The sequence below is a fragment of the Periplaneta americana genome, chromosome 9 (genome assembly GCF_040183065.1).
Source record: "Periplaneta americana isolate PAMFEO1 chromosome 9, P.americana_PAMFEO1_priV1, whole genome shotgun sequence".
NCBI classification, from domain to species: Eukaryota; Metazoa; Arthropoda; class Insecta; order Blattodea; family Blattidae; genus Periplaneta; species Periplaneta americana.
The window spans coordinates 167,954,178-167,971,623 of record NC_091125.1 but is presented as its reverse complement, the minus strand read 5'-3'; the positions used below and the strand labels follow the sequence as shown (position 1 = coordinate 167,971,623).

The following is a 17,446-nucleotide window of genomic DNA, read 5'->3' as shown; positions in this document are numbered from 1 at the left end:
TTATGCTCGACCATATTTCTAACTTGAAATTACTCATAAGTATTCATGTTATTCTTATCTGACTGGGGAGCGGAAATGACCTTGTGCAATATCTCGTAAATTGTGAGATGTGCGCAGACGCGAAATTATTGATTTTTTCCGAGACAAATGTCATTGACCTTGATGTAATCTAGAGAGTAAAATAAACATTAATCTCGATATAACCTTCAAATTGATTTAGACATTGAAAAACGAGATGATAAATTGAATTTATTTGAATATTATTTACAATTAACGCTAATTATTATAGTAACAGAACATAACCTTCTGCGACAGTATTGGATTTCCAGCCTCCGTGACGTTTCGCTAGTTGTCTTTCGATTGCATATCAGAGAATAATCGATACTTGCGCTTTCATATTGCTACAATGGTGTTTTCTTATTGGTGGAACACTTGAACTTTAATGAATAAATGTACTTTAATGAGGTCCATTAAAGGGCTGCTACCAGGTGTATAATTACTACATTTCGGCATGGTCGGGCATAAAGAACTATAAGCTTCAAAACACAGTAGAGATCTCGATCGAGATGACGATCAAGAAGCCTGAAGGAGTTTTCTCTGTCTACTAAGAGACCTTTTTGGATTAATGATCAGTAAATCACAATATGGTGTAGGAATTAGTTGGGGAATGATTTTGCTGTCTTCTACGATACAATTTCTTTCTCACATTCGTATTGTAGTTTTGTTTGCAGTGGTACGAAAATTGTATTGCACAATAGTGTGTAACAGGGGCGTAATTTCAGTTTTTGTTTAAGGAGGGACCCTTTTTTAGGGAAGACTTTATAGGGTACTTGGCGTCACGTACTACCCCCGTATTTCCTCTAAAATTAACTATTTTCCATACCGTAAACTGGGGTAAACTTGACCGCTGGGGTAAACCCGACCATAAAAAAATTAAATCGTAGCAGATGCACTGAACATACTGTATTTTTAAAGTCAATTACGAATCAATTTCTTAACCATTTTATATTACATTGTATTAAGTTACAAATAGGGCTATCACAATTTATTTTTATTTTTACATTTATTTATTGCTTTATTTATTTATTCATACATTCACTTATTTTGTATTATGGCCAAGTTTACTCCACTTTACACTATATTTTCAGTTTCCACAAACAGGCCTAAACTTTAACTTCTTATCCTACTTATACGATACGTAATTTGCATCCACTTGCTATTAATATAGCTGGCTGAGTGGAAGAGAAGGCCTTACGGCCTTAACTCTGCCAGCTAAAATAAATTATTATTATTATTATTATTATTTTTTATTAATACAGGGTGCGGCAGTGGGATATGACGGTTTTTATAGCCCTGTTGTGAGATACTCAAGACAAATTAAAAGAAAACACATATACTGGAAGTAATCTAGTACAATGCAATTTATTAATGTCTGATTACTTTTTAAAAACTACGGGTGCTATTCATAGACATTTCGCTGGCCCCGCTACGAGCGTGCTAAACTAGCCCCGACTTTGCCAGAGGAGGGACGAATTATTCATATCGCTAACATTGGTTTATGAATATGAAAAACGTTAGTTTCGTTGATCATCCACCGGAAGCCCGCGCTAAAAATGTCTATGAATACGGCCCACATTTCGTAAGCAGCCTCCAATGCAACGAATACATTCCTGCAATCTCCTCCGAAAGTTCTGCATAACTCGCCCCAACAAAACAGGTTCGATGGCACTAATTTCGTTCGTTATGTTTTGTTTCAGCTGGATGATGGTGCGAGGCTTGTTGCGATACACCCTACTTTTGAGATGGTGCCATAGAAAGTAATCAGCTGCAGTCAAGTCAGGAGATCTTGGCGGCCAGGCAATGTCTCCAAATCGTGAAATTGTGTCCCGGAAACATGTTTCGCAGACAGTTCATTGAACCATGAGCAGTGTGCGCTGTGGCGCCAGCTTGCTGGAACCATAATTCGTCATTAAAATTAATTTCATCAGGAATTTCCAACATTGTGAACATTTATTGATATCACTCTGAGCTGACCGTCACAGTACGACCATCTTCTTCGAAAAAATACCGGCCGATAATTTCTAAGGCTGAGACGCCATACCAAACCGTTACTTTTGGGCTGTACAAGTGGTTCTTCCCACACTTGAAAGTTTTGTTCATCGCCCCAGTACCAGAAATTCTGTTTATTTACATAACCAGAAAGATGAAAATGAGCATCATCCGACATTATCAGTCTGTTCAGAATATCCGGATTAGCATTCAAAATGTTAGTAAACTGTCTATAAAACTGCAATCGAGGAAGTGTATCAGTGGGTTTAACCCTAGGATGCATAACATGGGTCCATTGGACCCGGCGGAATATTTAATAATTATTATCTAAATAACTAATTCACAGTGTGACTCTATCCACTAGGTATGCTACTCTTGTTACTTCCTTTATACAACTATAGCACATTTGGTATTTTATTCATTTATTTTATATATGTTTTTTATTCGTGTTCATATATACTACACTTTTACATAACATGGGTCCAATAGACCCATTGCTTAAATTGTTGTATTATCGTAAGAATTATTGTAGTCTGCCATCTAAACAGAATCCTATGAACTACTAGAGCATATTTTCATGAGTTGGCAAGATTTCTACAGCTGCAAAGTGAAATTTCGGACGACGATTAGGAATATATATCTCCAGCAATTGATGACAATAATCCGGATGAAGATGAAGTTTCTTCTGCAGAACTGGATAGTGATGGTGTGAGAATGAAGATGAATTGTGGATACCTATTTGACAACAGTCGACAATCAAAACACATAGAGGAGAATATGTTGCTTCTAGTGGGATGATATGTAGGACAGAAACCCCTGCTCAGAGTAAACCTCCTGTCCACAACTTTGTAAGATTTATATCAGGTCCTTCTAGGGGTATAGGAAATGCTACTCTCAGAGGTGCCTGGGAATTATTTATCCCACAGAATATTTTGGATGAAATTTCGAGATGTATCAACTTAGAAGCAAAAAGGTTTTATCTACTAAAGAAAATAAAATATCAAGAATTATCTATAGATGAAATGATTGCTTTTCTTGGAATTTTGTTGCATATGAGAGCAGACAAATCTTGGGATGTTCGAATAAGAGAATAACTTCTTGGGAAATTTTCCAATCCATTTTATAGAGCTACAATGTCTGTGAATCATTTTGAAGCTATGAGAAGATTTATAATATTCTTTGATAAGAGAACACAGAAGGTTAGATTAGAAACAGACAAACTTGTTCTTATTTCTTATGTGTGGCAAATATTTACGGAACAATGCAGAAAAGTAATGGTCCCACAACCAAATGTCACAATAAATGAATTGCTGGTTTTGTTTAGAGACCGTTGTAGTTTTGTACAATATTATGCCAAAGAAGCCAGCGAAATACGAGATGAAAATTATGTGGATGTGTGAAGCAGAAACTGGTTATGCTGTTCACGGGATTGTATATTCAGGGGAAAAAAATTCGGAGAACCGCCACAGAAGGATTTGGCTCTGAATATTGTGAAGTTTCTAATTCGCTGTGTACTTGGTACAGCCCGAAATATCACCATGGACAATTATTTTATAAAATGTACCTTTGGCGCAATATATGTTGGAGAAGAAAGTGACAATTGTGGGATCAATTAGGCAAAAACAAGAGAGACATTGGAAAAGAAATGAATTCCAATGCAAAATCGACCAGTGAACAAAAGTATATTTGTATTCACAACAACATGACAATAGTTAGTTTATGCCCAAAGAAAAACAAATGCGCTATTCTGCTAAGTTATTCTGATAATGCTGTTCACGAACATCACCCAAAAAGAAACCTGAGATTGTAAAATTCTACAGTTGCACTAAGGGTGGTGTTGATGTCATGGATCAGAAAGTGCACAATTATACTTGTAAAATGGAAACCAAACGCTGGCCCATGGAGCTTTGGTGTAACATTTTGGACGTTACTGCTCTAAATGCATTCATTCTGTATTGTATCCAGCACCCCAGGTACCATAAAGGACTTTTACACAAGTGAAGACTGTTCATCAAAGAGATGTCAATGAAAATTGAAAATGGTCCAACCATACATCATTAGAAGATCGTTCAATCTGCATAAGTCGATTTATGTGGACATGGAAAAGTTCATCACTAACCTAGGTAGTAGTGTGCAAAGTAATAACAAAGTAGTGGCAACCATCAAAACAAGAAGAGGAGATATTTCCTGTGTCCTACAGCGACAGATAGAAATACCGAATCTATCTGCTACAAGTGTACAAATAATGTTTGTCAGAATCATAGTACAATCGTGTGCAATAAGTGTAAAGACTGAAAAGATATACCTGTACTTGAGTGGTTATTCCTTACTGTTTCTTCTTCTTCTTCTTCTTCTTCTTCTTCTTCTTCTACCTCGTGGATATATTACATTATTATCTTATAAATAAATATATTTCTTTGTGTTGTCGTGGCGTCGTGGTCTAAGGCATCCTGCCTAGGACTCACGCTATGGAATGCGCGCTGGTTCGAGTGATCATGGGGGAAGACATTTTCTCATGAAATGTCGGCCAGTGTATGGGACCGGTGCCCATCCAGCATCGTGATGCAATTGGGGAGCTACGATAGGTAAAGAAATCCGGTTATGCAAACCAGTTATAACGGCTGGGGGGCTCATCGTGCTAACCACACGATACCTCCATTCTGTTTGGATGACCGTCCACCTCTGCTTCGGCATGTGGCTGTGAGGCCAGCAGCCGGCTAGTTGGTCTTGGCCCTTCGTGGGCTATAGCGCCAAGGATTATTTATTATTATTATTATTATTATTATTATTATTATGTGTTTGTGTTGTAATAAGAACTTATTTTCATTCGCTACTTAGTTATAAAACTATATTATTTTCTTTGCCCAAAGAAAAACATTAGGAACCTACATTACTATCTTGTAGAAATAAATGAATAGAATTATGTATTTGTATATTCACATGTTACTTAGTTATAAAAATTTATATTATTTTCCACAAAACATCCTAAATTCAAATTCAATTAAATAATAGATTAATATTATTCCATTTTTATGTGTACTTCCTCATTAAATAGCATACGGGTCCAATGGACCCATGTTATGTAAATGTGTAGGAAAAGTAGCTCATGCATCCTAGGGTTAACATGATACAAAACTTGAATTTTATATGGATGACATTTGAGGTCACAGTCCGATAGATTCAAAGCCATTGACTGGCGCCTTGCAGAGCGAGTTGGACTTTGCTGCACAGCTTCTCTCTCTCTCTCTCTCTCTCTCTCTCTCTCTCTCTCTCGCAGTGTTTTCAGGAGTGCGGACGTTTTTGTACTACCAACAAATTTATCACAAACATTGTCAGAATTGTTAAATTTACTCACCCACTTTAGGATAGTGTTTCGGGACGGAATTCTTTCATGCCGTGCGATATTAAAGTCAATTCTGCATACAAGTGATCGATTTCAACTTCAAATAGTTCCTACAGCGAACACACGTTCTGCCATAGACCAGTTATCAGTATCGTCTTTCACAACAATGAGAAAAATAATTGCATGGCTTCGGGATCTCATTACCAACATTGCTGATTCCTTCACTCAAAACCGCTAGCAACGAGTGTGTTCTAAAAACAGTCATATCCCACTACCACATCCTATATAACGTAGTAGGTGCGGACACAATTTTACTGATAAAAAGCAAAAATAATTCTGCATATGCAGCATAATTTATTTCTTCAAAACTTACGGGTCTAGAAACATACTGTCCAATTCATTTTATTATCTCTTCATCTTACGTATCGGTAAGAAACAAACTAAAAAAAATCGTTAGGATAGATTTCGAACCTACGATCATTTTATGCTGATTTCAAATAAAGACCTGTTAATTTGCTGTTAAAAATATTATGTTTCACGTGCACCACTTCCGGATAAATTAACTTGTAGATGATGAATATGAACGAAAAGAGAAATCGTGGTATTGGAAGATGAAGAAAAACCAAAAGCAGACAGAAAAAAATAGTTTATCCATGACTGGAATCTAAACTGGTCTTTCTTTCATCGCCCTTAGGAAACTTAATGGTTTTATTCACAGTCAGCGAATTAATAGTATATTGCGATACAAGTGTGGTAAGTGCATTATAACAGAATCGAGGAAACAATTTGAAAAACGAGGCGAAATGCAAAAGAGTCAAATGGCGGCCTCTTCCTCTGCCCCTTTGCATAAAATGTAAACACATGCGAGATTTACTCTCTTTCACATTAAATTTGATGTAGTCCTACTGCAGTTACTCTACTACGCCGCCAATGAAAGTAAAAAAACCGTCTGCAACTTCGATGGCATTGATTTTAATCTATGTTTACTTAGAGCTTTTATACGTATTTTAAAATGTTATATTCCAATATACTCCAAATTCGAAACTGGTGAACGCTCATCAGTTTATCACAATTTAAAAATTACCAGATATAGGCCTACTGTCAATACTAGACGGAACCGAGTTAATGTCAGTCACTATAAAACGCCAAATATTAATTATGTCGTTATAAAAAATATACTTTAAAAAGTATTGTTTGTTTATATAGCCTACAGATTACTGTTCATTCTTTCAAGGATGTTAAAATTTAAACAAACTTTTTTATCTACAGACTGCAACGCGATTCACAGTACTTCCTTTATCCTCACGTTATCAGTAACCATTTCATGTCTGAAAGTAAAGTTTCATGCATACTAAAATATTATTTTTATTTTTAGTAACACACATCCGTATAACCTGTCCAGTTTGAGATAATGGTCGGTGGAGAAGTATAATTATTATAACGGACTGAACAAAATATATTACGATTACGAGCATGATTTGAGCACAATGGTTAAAATGGGCTGAACATGTGGCGAGGATGGACGATTCGGGGGATAAAAAAGCCGTGATGTCTTGATGAAAAATAATTAAAAACAACACACAAATATTTCAATTCAACCTTCACCTACTTTATAATTCGGTAATCTTCAAAACCACTGGAAAAAATTAATTTAAAAATTGCATTATTATTATTATTATTATTATTATTATTATTATTATTATTATTATTATTAGTATACTAGTCACCACTGTTATATGCGTTGCTGTTTAGATACTTTATAAGCAAAAAGTGAAAGTGACATTTCATCTGAAACTAGACCAGCTGACTATATTAACATCCCATTCAACAGCAGACTATGAGATTCTGCTAGTATAATATCTGCAATCGAATCTTTACGTTACGAAAAGGTACGAGAATAAACATTGGGATATAGACACTAGTGCTGCAATGGATACACATTAAAATACAATACAGGACGTTTTTTAATATTAACACGACAAAGCAGTAGCCAAAGTCAACACATCATTTTGCTGTGATCTTTAAATAGATCTCAAGAACTCCGATTGGTTTCAAGTTTAAATAGACGCTATAATAAATTCGAAGCACTAAATGAAAGGGTTAATTCCACATGATAATTAACATTCTCCAAAATGAAAAGCCGTATTTTAAGATTAAATAATTAAACAAAAGTAATTATCTTCACAAAATATATAACTTTAAGTTAAGTTAAGGCAGTTTCAATACATACCCAATTACGGAGAAGACGCACTTGGAAAGAGATGCTGATACGCGCGACCTGATTGCTTATAAACTGATCGAAGCAAATATCCAATCGTTTTATCGAGTCCTACTATATTTTGTTCGTTTCCTTAACGCATCTGTATTGTCACTGTTAGTTATTAATACAACGTTCCACTTCAACGTACGGGACATTTGCTACATTGCATATTACGGATACTCCTCGCACGTGAACACACAACGTGACAATCGGTATCCCCTCTCCTCCGCTAAGCGCAACCAACGTCATACACAACTATATTCTATAAAATAAACGAAACATTGGGATATTTAATTCGTTCACACGAACATGGTACAGAAATAAACATAAAGTAATAAGTATAATTTAATAACACTAATACATTTAATTACTAATTGAATAAGAAATTGCATATGTAACAGTTAAATAATATTGTTATGTTGGCAACGAATGTCCAATATTTATCTTCTGCGTATGCGCAATGTACATAAATTTACGTGTATTTCCTTATTCTTTTTTTCAGCGCGAAGTGCATGCAAGAGCTTACAAAGCAATTAATCAGAGAAAACTGTTTTAATAACGTATAGCGTCCAGTGTAAAATACGGAACTTTCTGGAATTTTATACACAGAATACACAGAACATTCATGAACGGCACAAAGCTCAGGAAAGAATAAACGGCTGCCTTGCGTTTAATTACCGGTACTGTAATATACGGAAGTAATCTCGAAGCCATAGAATAAATTCCTCAATGTTCGAAGCATTAGATCGCCCGCGATAATTACTACAAGAAATATATATATATATATATATATATATATATATATATATATATATATATATATATATATATATATATATATATATATACTCAGTATATTTGATTTGAGTCGAAAAAACAAATTCAATATAATTTAGATAGTTCGGATCATGAGGGCAGAATAATGATCCACATAAAAATTCTTACAGCGAACAATTTTAACAATACAGAAGGCTAATACCAATAATATTAAAGAATTCATCCATGCGGCATAAAAAAAGCCTTAGTACAATAAGAAGTAAAATGAGGAACAAACCATACCATACTGGTAATATGAAGAATTTATTGAGAAATCATGTGCAAATAACAAATTACCTACAATATTTAACAACTAAGACCTCAACAGAATAATCTAAAAAAAAAATAAAATAAGCCTATGTGAAAGTAAGGAAAAAAGAGAATTGCCTACTTAAGAGAAAAATCGAATATGGGTAAGGAACTGTAATAAAATCAACACTTACATAGGGGTAAGAAGGAGTAAAGACTGTTGGAAATTGATTGCGTGGAAGGAATATAATATCCCCAAAATAAGAATAGCACTTTAAAAAATCTATGAAAGGAAAGTAGAGCAAAGTTCACCGCAATGAAGATAAATCAGAATTAAGTATTGTCTCCTCTCCTTTAGAGAATAGTCCACACCTGTGGAGTAACGGTCAGCGCGTCTGGCTCGGGTTCGAATCCCGGCAGGGGCAAGTTACCTGTTGAGGTTTTTTCCGGGGTTTTCCCTCAACCCAATACAAGCAAATGCTGGGTAACTTTCGGTGCCGGACCCCAGACTCATTTCACCGGCATTATCACCTCCATTTCATTCAGACGCTAAATAACCTAGATATTGATACAGCGTCGTAAAATAACCCAATAAAATAAAAACTTTAGAGAATATCTAAATAATATTACGAAATTACGCAAGACGCTCAAAAATGGAGTATACTAAGATCCTAGTGATGTATTTGCTAAGTAAATAAAAATACAGCACAGATAAGCTTCATAAATGTTTAATAAATTTGTTTCAAGACTGCTTCAAAGGGGCTAATATCCCTAATGAATTTTTAAAAAACCATAATAAGTCATTCACAAAATAAGTGACAAGAACAATTGCGAAAACTACAGCTGTGAACTGAGAATTTTATTATTATGGAATAATTTTAAACAATAAATCGAAACAGAGTGTAAATATTTAGAAGCGGAAGAACTGGCTGGCTTCATTACTGGTCAGTCTATGTTGGGCCATCTGTACTATGTTACTCAGATTATTTAGAAAAAAAAAATCGGAAAACGTATTATGTCCTTTCTCGTGTTAAATTTTTCCATTTTCCGAAGTAATATAGTGTTAAGTTGTGTAATCAAAATGTATAGAAAAAAAAAGTGATGTGAACCTAGAAATGTACTATATATTACACGTTCACCTACAAAAGCCAGTGTCATTATGCTTCTCAGTTAAGTCTGGAATGCTTTGGAAGAAACGGATACCGGTAATAATAACGGACTCATATAACACAGCAAAAATTGAGAGCAAAAAAATGTCCAAGGATTCACAGTCGCGAAACATCTAAAACAGTGGTCGTCAGCACTCGGTGAAATGGGTAAAGGGTATTCGGTGCAACATCATATGCCCTATCATGCAGCAGGCAGAAAGAGAGAGAGAGAGCATACCTGCCAGCAGCTACGGATGCACCATAGTGCAGTCTCTTATTCACGGATAAAAGATGCTAGCCCGATGTGCTGATGACCGCTGTTGCTACAGGTTATTGAAAATTTGAAATTAGAGGCAAAATTTAATATCACTACAGAAAACACAAAAAAAAATGGGTACAGTTCCCACTCTTATAACTGCTTACTTGTAAAATTCATTCTACTCATCAACTCTTAGTTTTACATTTTCAAACGTGTATCCTTTTACCTCCATACACTTGGCCGCATGCTTATGAGCCGCGTGTGTCGCATTCCTTAACTCATCAGGGCTGTTCCTGATGATTGCTGCAGCGTGTGTTTACCTTAATCTGGTACACGAGATCTTTCATCCTCCCCTGTTAGTAATAACCATGTGCTGATGTTTGAGAGCTCTATTCGCACCAACACATTTAGAAAATTGCTTATTATTCCCAGGGGCGTATTTTGCGGACTACCGGCGGTAGCCCAAGGAAATTACAAAAGAAAAAGTTTACAATATAACATAATGTAATAATTTTGTATTATTAGTTTTACCACAGTAATTAAAATTAAAGTAATTGTTAGATTTATATGCGCTCTCTGCTCTCGAAAAGAAACAAGTTGTCAAGGCGGCATCACTGGAGAAACCGCTTGCTACGTGAGGTAGCCTGTGACCGTACCGCGCACGCTGTCCTGACGCACAACTGCCCATCTGCTCTCTTCTGTTTCCATCGTGCAGTGTAAGGCCGAGCGAGTTGCCGCTCTCGTGATCGGTTTCTTTGCAGGCGCGAAGCAACAATACGCTTAGCACGCTAGCTCATGAATGTAATTGTGTTCTTGCAGTGTAGTATTTTAAATTTGTGATTTGTTCGAGTGTCTAAGAGTTATATTAATTGTGAATTATTACGTTTTTAATTTCCCAATTAAGTGATATTGTGAAAAATATGGCAGAACAAGTTTCTGGAGAGGTTTGTGTTGAAAATGACTGTGTAATAGAAGGTTTATTAAAAGCGCCTTTTAACCGTCGTACATACAACGAGAAAGTTGAAATTGTGAAAATGGAAAGACCAACTCCTGAGTTAAATTTGTCCATGGACGTAAAAGAAAAACAGCGTGAGTACACACGCCATTTCACTTCAACATCATATGGTAAGTGGAATTGGTTGTGTGGTAGTTCTAAACTGTCTAAACTATTTTGCTGGCCATGTTTGTTATTTAGCCGCGAAACTAATGTGTGGTCAAAAGAGGGGTTTTCTAATATGAACTCCCTTCGAACGGCAGTCCTAAAACACAACAAATCAAAAGCTCATATTTGTAGCAGCATGAACTTTGCAAACTTTGGGAAGACAAGAATTGATTTACAGCTAGATAAGCAAAAAGCTCTACATATCAACCAACACAATGCTCCTGTGGAAAAAAAATCGGGAGATTTTACTGCATCTTATTAACGCAGTCTGCTTTCCAGGAAAACAAGAATTGGCTTTTCGGGATCATAATGAGAGTGTGGAATCAGACAATAGAGGAAATTATATTGAATATTTAAGTTCCTTAAGTGAATTTGGCCATTTACTGGCCAATCATCTTGAGAGTTCAACAGTATTTCGTGGTACTTCTCCCGCAATTCATAATGACTTAATATTTGCTATAAGTGGGGTTATGATAAAGAACATAAAATCTGAAATAGAAGAAGCACCTTTTGTTGTTGATGAAACAAGTGACTGCTCTAATCAGAGTCAATTGTCCACTGTTTTAAGATACGTCGATAGTACTGCCAATGTTCAAGAACGGTTTATAGGATTCACAAATGTCAGTTCGGGCAAAACTGCTACTGCTTGGTTTCAGCATGTGGAAGGTGTTATAGCAGAATACAATGTCGGCAATAAGTTAATTGCACAGACATACGATGGTGCTTCAGTTATGGCGGGAAATATTAATGGCTTAAAAACAAAAGTTGAAGGAAAGTATCCTCAAGCACTATTTGTCCATTGTTACAGCCATGTTCTCAATTTAGTTTTGCAACAAACTACTTCATCCATTCCAGAATGCCGCATTTTTTTTTTCAAAACACTGTCGGGTTTAGCTGCATTTTTCTCATCATCTCCTAAAAGATCAGAAAAACTCAAGAATTTATGAAAAAGAAACTCCCAAAAGTAGCACCAACTAGATGCAATTTTACATCTCGGCTTGTAAATACAGTAAAGTAATACAGAGAACAACTGACTGCTTTCTTTGAAAATATCATTTGTAATGACTCTGAAGAAAACTGGGTTGATGATGTAATTGTGCAGGCTCAAGGATATTTGTATTTTTTTCACACAGTTTCAGAATATATTTCTTCTTGAAGTCTATGCTAGAGTGTTCGCACATACAGATGTGCTCTACAATATTCTTCAGACAAAAAGTCTAGACATAGCATACTGCTTGCAAGAGGTATCAAAGTTAAAAAATACTATATCCGAGTTCAGACGTAGTGGGTTTCCGTCCATATGGAGTAATATGGAAAATGAAAATTCTTCAGCCAATACAATGGAACCACCATTAAAGCGAAGAAAAGGAGATGATGAATTGAAATACAGGCAGCTGTACTACAGCATACTAGATCGTATGCACATGGAAATTACTGACAGATTTTCTGATTATGGAAAGCTTCAGTTCACATATCTTCTAGATTCTCAAAAATTTTCTGCTTATAGAGAAAACTTCCCGAATGAGGCACTAAACAAATTATTTCAGTCCTATAACAGTCACTTTGATCAAGTACGTTTGAAAAATGAATTAAGTGTAATATATTCAGCAGAGGTCTTTGATTTTTCGAACAAACCTATCCATGAAATATTATCTGCCATATATGAAAACCAGCTGAACCAAGTTATTCCTGAAGTCCTTAAATTGGCAACATTAATTGTGACAATACCAGCTACGTCAGCATCAGTAGAAAGAACATTTTCTGCGTTGAAGAGAATAAAATCCTACTGTAGATCAACTCATACACAAGAACGTTTATCCGGCTTGGCACTCATGTCCATTGAAAAGTCATTTCTACAGAAACTTCGCAAGCGGCCCAACTGTAATTTCAATGACGAAGTCATCAAAGTATTTTCGTCCCAATCAAAACGTCTGGAATTCATATATAAATAGGTAAGGAATTTTATTATAGGGACTTTAAAATATATTCTGTGTAATAATAGGGTCAGTGGTAGCCCAGGCCCTTAAACCAGTATACGCCACTGATTATTCCTAAATTATGAGAGATAGAAAAAGACTTTATTAGGAAAATATGTTCAAAACCACTTCAGAAAAATGCTCCACTACTAACGGTAAAAACCTCGTGAATCACCCTGTATATGCATTTTCGGATTCACCCATACATGCTACATGCCCTGCCCATCTCAAGCGTCTGGATTTAATGTTTCTAATTACGTTTGGTGATGAATATAATGTGTGCAGTTCTGTGTTGTGTAACTTTCTCCATTCTTCTGTAACTTCATCCCTCTTAACCCCAAATATTTTTACGACCTTAACTCTCCCAGGTAAAATTAATAATACTGTATATTATTATTATTATTATTATTATTATTATTATTATTATTGTTATATCAAATTCAAATATGTTGTATAAAATATATTTTTTAGTTTAAAAAGTCTGAAATCTTCGGGGTACATCCTGGAATAAAGGGGAGAAATTCCTCCCTGGGTCATCCCCTGAATTCATCAATGTTTAACACACTATAGTGTAGTGTACTTTATTTGCTATTCACGTACTGTGTATACATAATCGATATACCCAGGAACATATTCAAGGAGGAGGGGGTGTTACCGGGTTTAAAACTCCCCTTGAACTGTAAAAAAATATATATATATATATATATATATATATATATATTAAGATTTGAGTATTTTTTTTATCCATAACCGGTTTTTCTTCTCTAATTTTTCACTGTCAGAGTAACAAAATCTACATTGACATAACGTATAGTCCTCCTACCCCTCCTTCAACATAATCCCTGTGCTTGATGCTGCGACACGTTCGAATTATAACAATACTATCTTTATCATAGAGAGAGACCTACCGCCTAGTACCAACCATGAAGCCCACACAATATGAAATTTAACAAATTTGTTAAAAATTGGACGTCTCTGAAGAAATTAAGTTTCAAAGATCTTATAAGGACATTCATGAATATGTTCTATTAGAGCATAGTACAGTACTTTTCTTTCACACTGCAGCTAGTGCATGGCGGCTCACACGCCAGCCGCAGCATCTCGGACTCCTGCCGAAAGTTATATCACTGCAGCCGGGACTCCCGCCACCCATGTGTGGCATGCAACAGCGGGCTGTGTGAGTAAACAGCAATCGCACTGAAGCCATTGTCTAGTTTGTTTCGCTCCTGTTTCATGCGTATAAATGTACGAGTTTTAAATGCTAATTAAGTTACGAGTGTTATCAGTGCTTGCGCAGTTTTACATAATGCCTCCACACGATTACACATTACCACAAAGGATTTTTATGTATGACACACGTATGATGATAAACTCTTGTAGGGAAGTTAGATGGCGATTTGAAACACAATTTCCTGGTTTACCTATCCCACAGAAGGAAAACCGTGCGAAGACTTGTGAACAAATTCAGAGAAATGGGGTCGATTTGTGATAGAAAACAAAGAGTAACAAAACGAGTTCTTACTGAGGAGAAGTATGATGATATTGGAGAACGTTCAGAACACAGTTGCGGGGATAAAATTAAATTATGGTTTATTTAACGACGCTCGCAACTGCCGAGGTTATATCAGTGTTACCGGTGTGCCGGAATTTTGTCCTGCAGTTCTTTTGCATGCCACTAAATCTAGTGAATGAGCCTGTCACACTTAAACACATTTAAATGCCATCGACCTGAGCCAGGATCGAACCCGCAACCTCGGGCACAGAAGGCCAGCGCTATACCAACTGCGCCACTCAGGACGATTTTGCGGGGATATTATAATTATTTTGGCGGGAGTCCAAGCTGCTGTGGCTGGCATGCGAGCCGCCGTGTGAAAGAAAAGCACTGTATAATATTAATAAACTAGCCGTACCCGTGCGCTCCGCTGCACCCGTTAGGAATAAATATAAAGTAATTACATAATTAAAATAGGACGTTTGATCCAGGGAACATTCGTGTTTGATAGAAGGATAAATCGTTTAATATGTTACTTAATTTAAATTGTATTTAAAATATTGAAATGCGATCATTTTGATCCAGAGACCACTCATTTGGTGCAATGACAATTCCTTTAACATGTTACTAATTGTTATTACCAATTATTTTTGGAAAAGAGAAAATTAACAGAAAAATTTTGGCTACAGATTTATTATTGTTTATATTATCACAGTCTACTATATACAGTCGCGAAGCTTGAGGTGTTTTTTTGCAAATCTCGTGATAAAGAGCTCCAAGCGGTTAGCAACTAGAAACAATAGACTGTCCATGGTCGACTTTGGACTGTGTCGTATTTCTATCGAGTGCTAGCTCGTTGCGTATTTCACATTGATGCTTGTGAAATGTTCGTTATTGGTTATAATTAAAATGTTAATGGCTAAAATATAATAACTGGAATAATAATATGGGACAAGGAGGAGACGTTTGTAGTGCTATAAATTGTAGCAACAGTAAGAGAAAGAGGCCAGAGTTATCCTTTTCCCGATTTCCGAAAGATTCAGAAAGGTTCCTGGGTTTCCACAAGAATTCTGTGCAGAAACAAAACTGTTAATTTGAAGTTCTTTGTGACTGTTAGAATACATTATATCCTTAAATTTCACATTGAAATGTTTCAGTCTAACCGAAAGGACATTAGATACCTGTTAAAGTTCTGTCACTTAGGCTGCTAAATTTCCAGAGAAATAAAGGTTAGGTCTACTTTTTTTTTCAGAGGATATATTTTTAATTGTAGCTATTAATTTTGTTATTATTTTATGTGTTATTTTCAGTGGCGTATACTGGTTAAAGGGTTTGGGCTACCGCTGATCCTATTATTACACAAAATATATCTAACAATTACTTTAATTTTAATTACTATGGTAAAACTAATAATACAAAATTATTACATTATGTTATATTATAAACTTTTTCTTTTGTAATTTCCTTGGGCTACCCCCGGTAGCCCACAAAATACGCCCCTGGTTATTCTACTAAAGACGTAGAAAAATTAAGTTTGTTTTAATGAAATTTATTGATCACGTTTTATTTTCAATTCTGGTGGGATTATTATTGCTTAGGCCTACTTTTTTTTTTTTCAAAGGATATGTTTTTAATTATAGCTGTTAATTTTGTTGTTATTTTTATTTGTTACTTTACTAGAGACATAGAAAAAGTCTGTTACAATAAAATTTATTGATCACGTTTTATTTCCAATTCTGGTGTGATTATTATTGCTTAACCTCATCCCACTTTGTTAACTACGTAAGCCTACACTACAAGTACCGGTACACGTAAGTTACTCCTTTAATTCATATTTCCATTATTATTGTTGCAAAGGGAAATGCAAATTAATATTTATTGGTTTCATAGTTAATTATCGCTATAATCTTGAATGAGTGAAGCTATTATAGTAAATTTCAGTTCGTTTTGCACAAACAAAAATTATATTAACTTATTTCTTGCAGGTATCTTCGAGTTTATGGTGGAATTTAATATAATTAATAAAATAACAAATTAACTTTATGCATTTAATATTTCAATAATGGAAGGAAGGTGTTAATTTTTCCAAAAGAACACAACGAAAGTGTTAACATATTTTGTCGGCTGCTAGGAGAGAGATTTGCGATGATGAGGCGATAGTAGCGATCCTAGTGGTGGGCAACTACCCATGTTTGCATTTTTACTACATATTGAGCTTCGCGACTGTATATAATAGACTGTGATATTATATTATATTATGTAAAAAGTGTGTTGGTAACGGATGTACTCGAATTAGAAAGTTTTTAATTTGTTGTGGGAGCTCTTGAATCTCAGGAGGAACAGCTTTTACAACAGCGCAACATAATCTGCTTGGCTCATTACCCAATTTTTTTGCATTGCATTTATTGCATATATATTTTATGTATTTTAACACGATTCAATTGAGCATAGTTAAAATTTGAATTATAAAATAATGGATTGCTAAGCTAACGTATTATTACTGCATACTAAATCAATACACTCTCGTTCGTTAATTCTCCGAGATAAAAATTAATATGTTCATAAACATTATTTTAAGAAATACAGGAAATGAATATACAGAATAACCTATCACGTTTTCTGTAAATAAGAAGCTATTTTAATCTTACCTGTCCTCAATTCACTCACAAGTTACTGTAATAACATTATAGCA

The 17,446-nt window shown here is 35.2% G+C and overlaps 1 protein-coding gene across 3 annotated transcripts in view; it reads right to left on the bottom strand.

The window, feature by feature from the left end:
• The window catches only part of tim (timeless), a 200,764-nt gene extending 192,905 nt beyond the window's left edge, over positions 1 to 7,859 (bottom strand). For all 3 annotated transcript variants that reach the window (XM_069836319.1, XM_069836323.1, XM_069836324.1), the window contains exon 1: positions 7,623 to 7,859. The gene's annotated coding sequence lies outside the window, so the exon portion shown is untranslated. The remainder of the gene's footprint in view (positions 1 to 7,622) is intronic.
• Between the last annotated feature and the right edge of the window lie 9,587 nt (positions 7,860 to 17,446).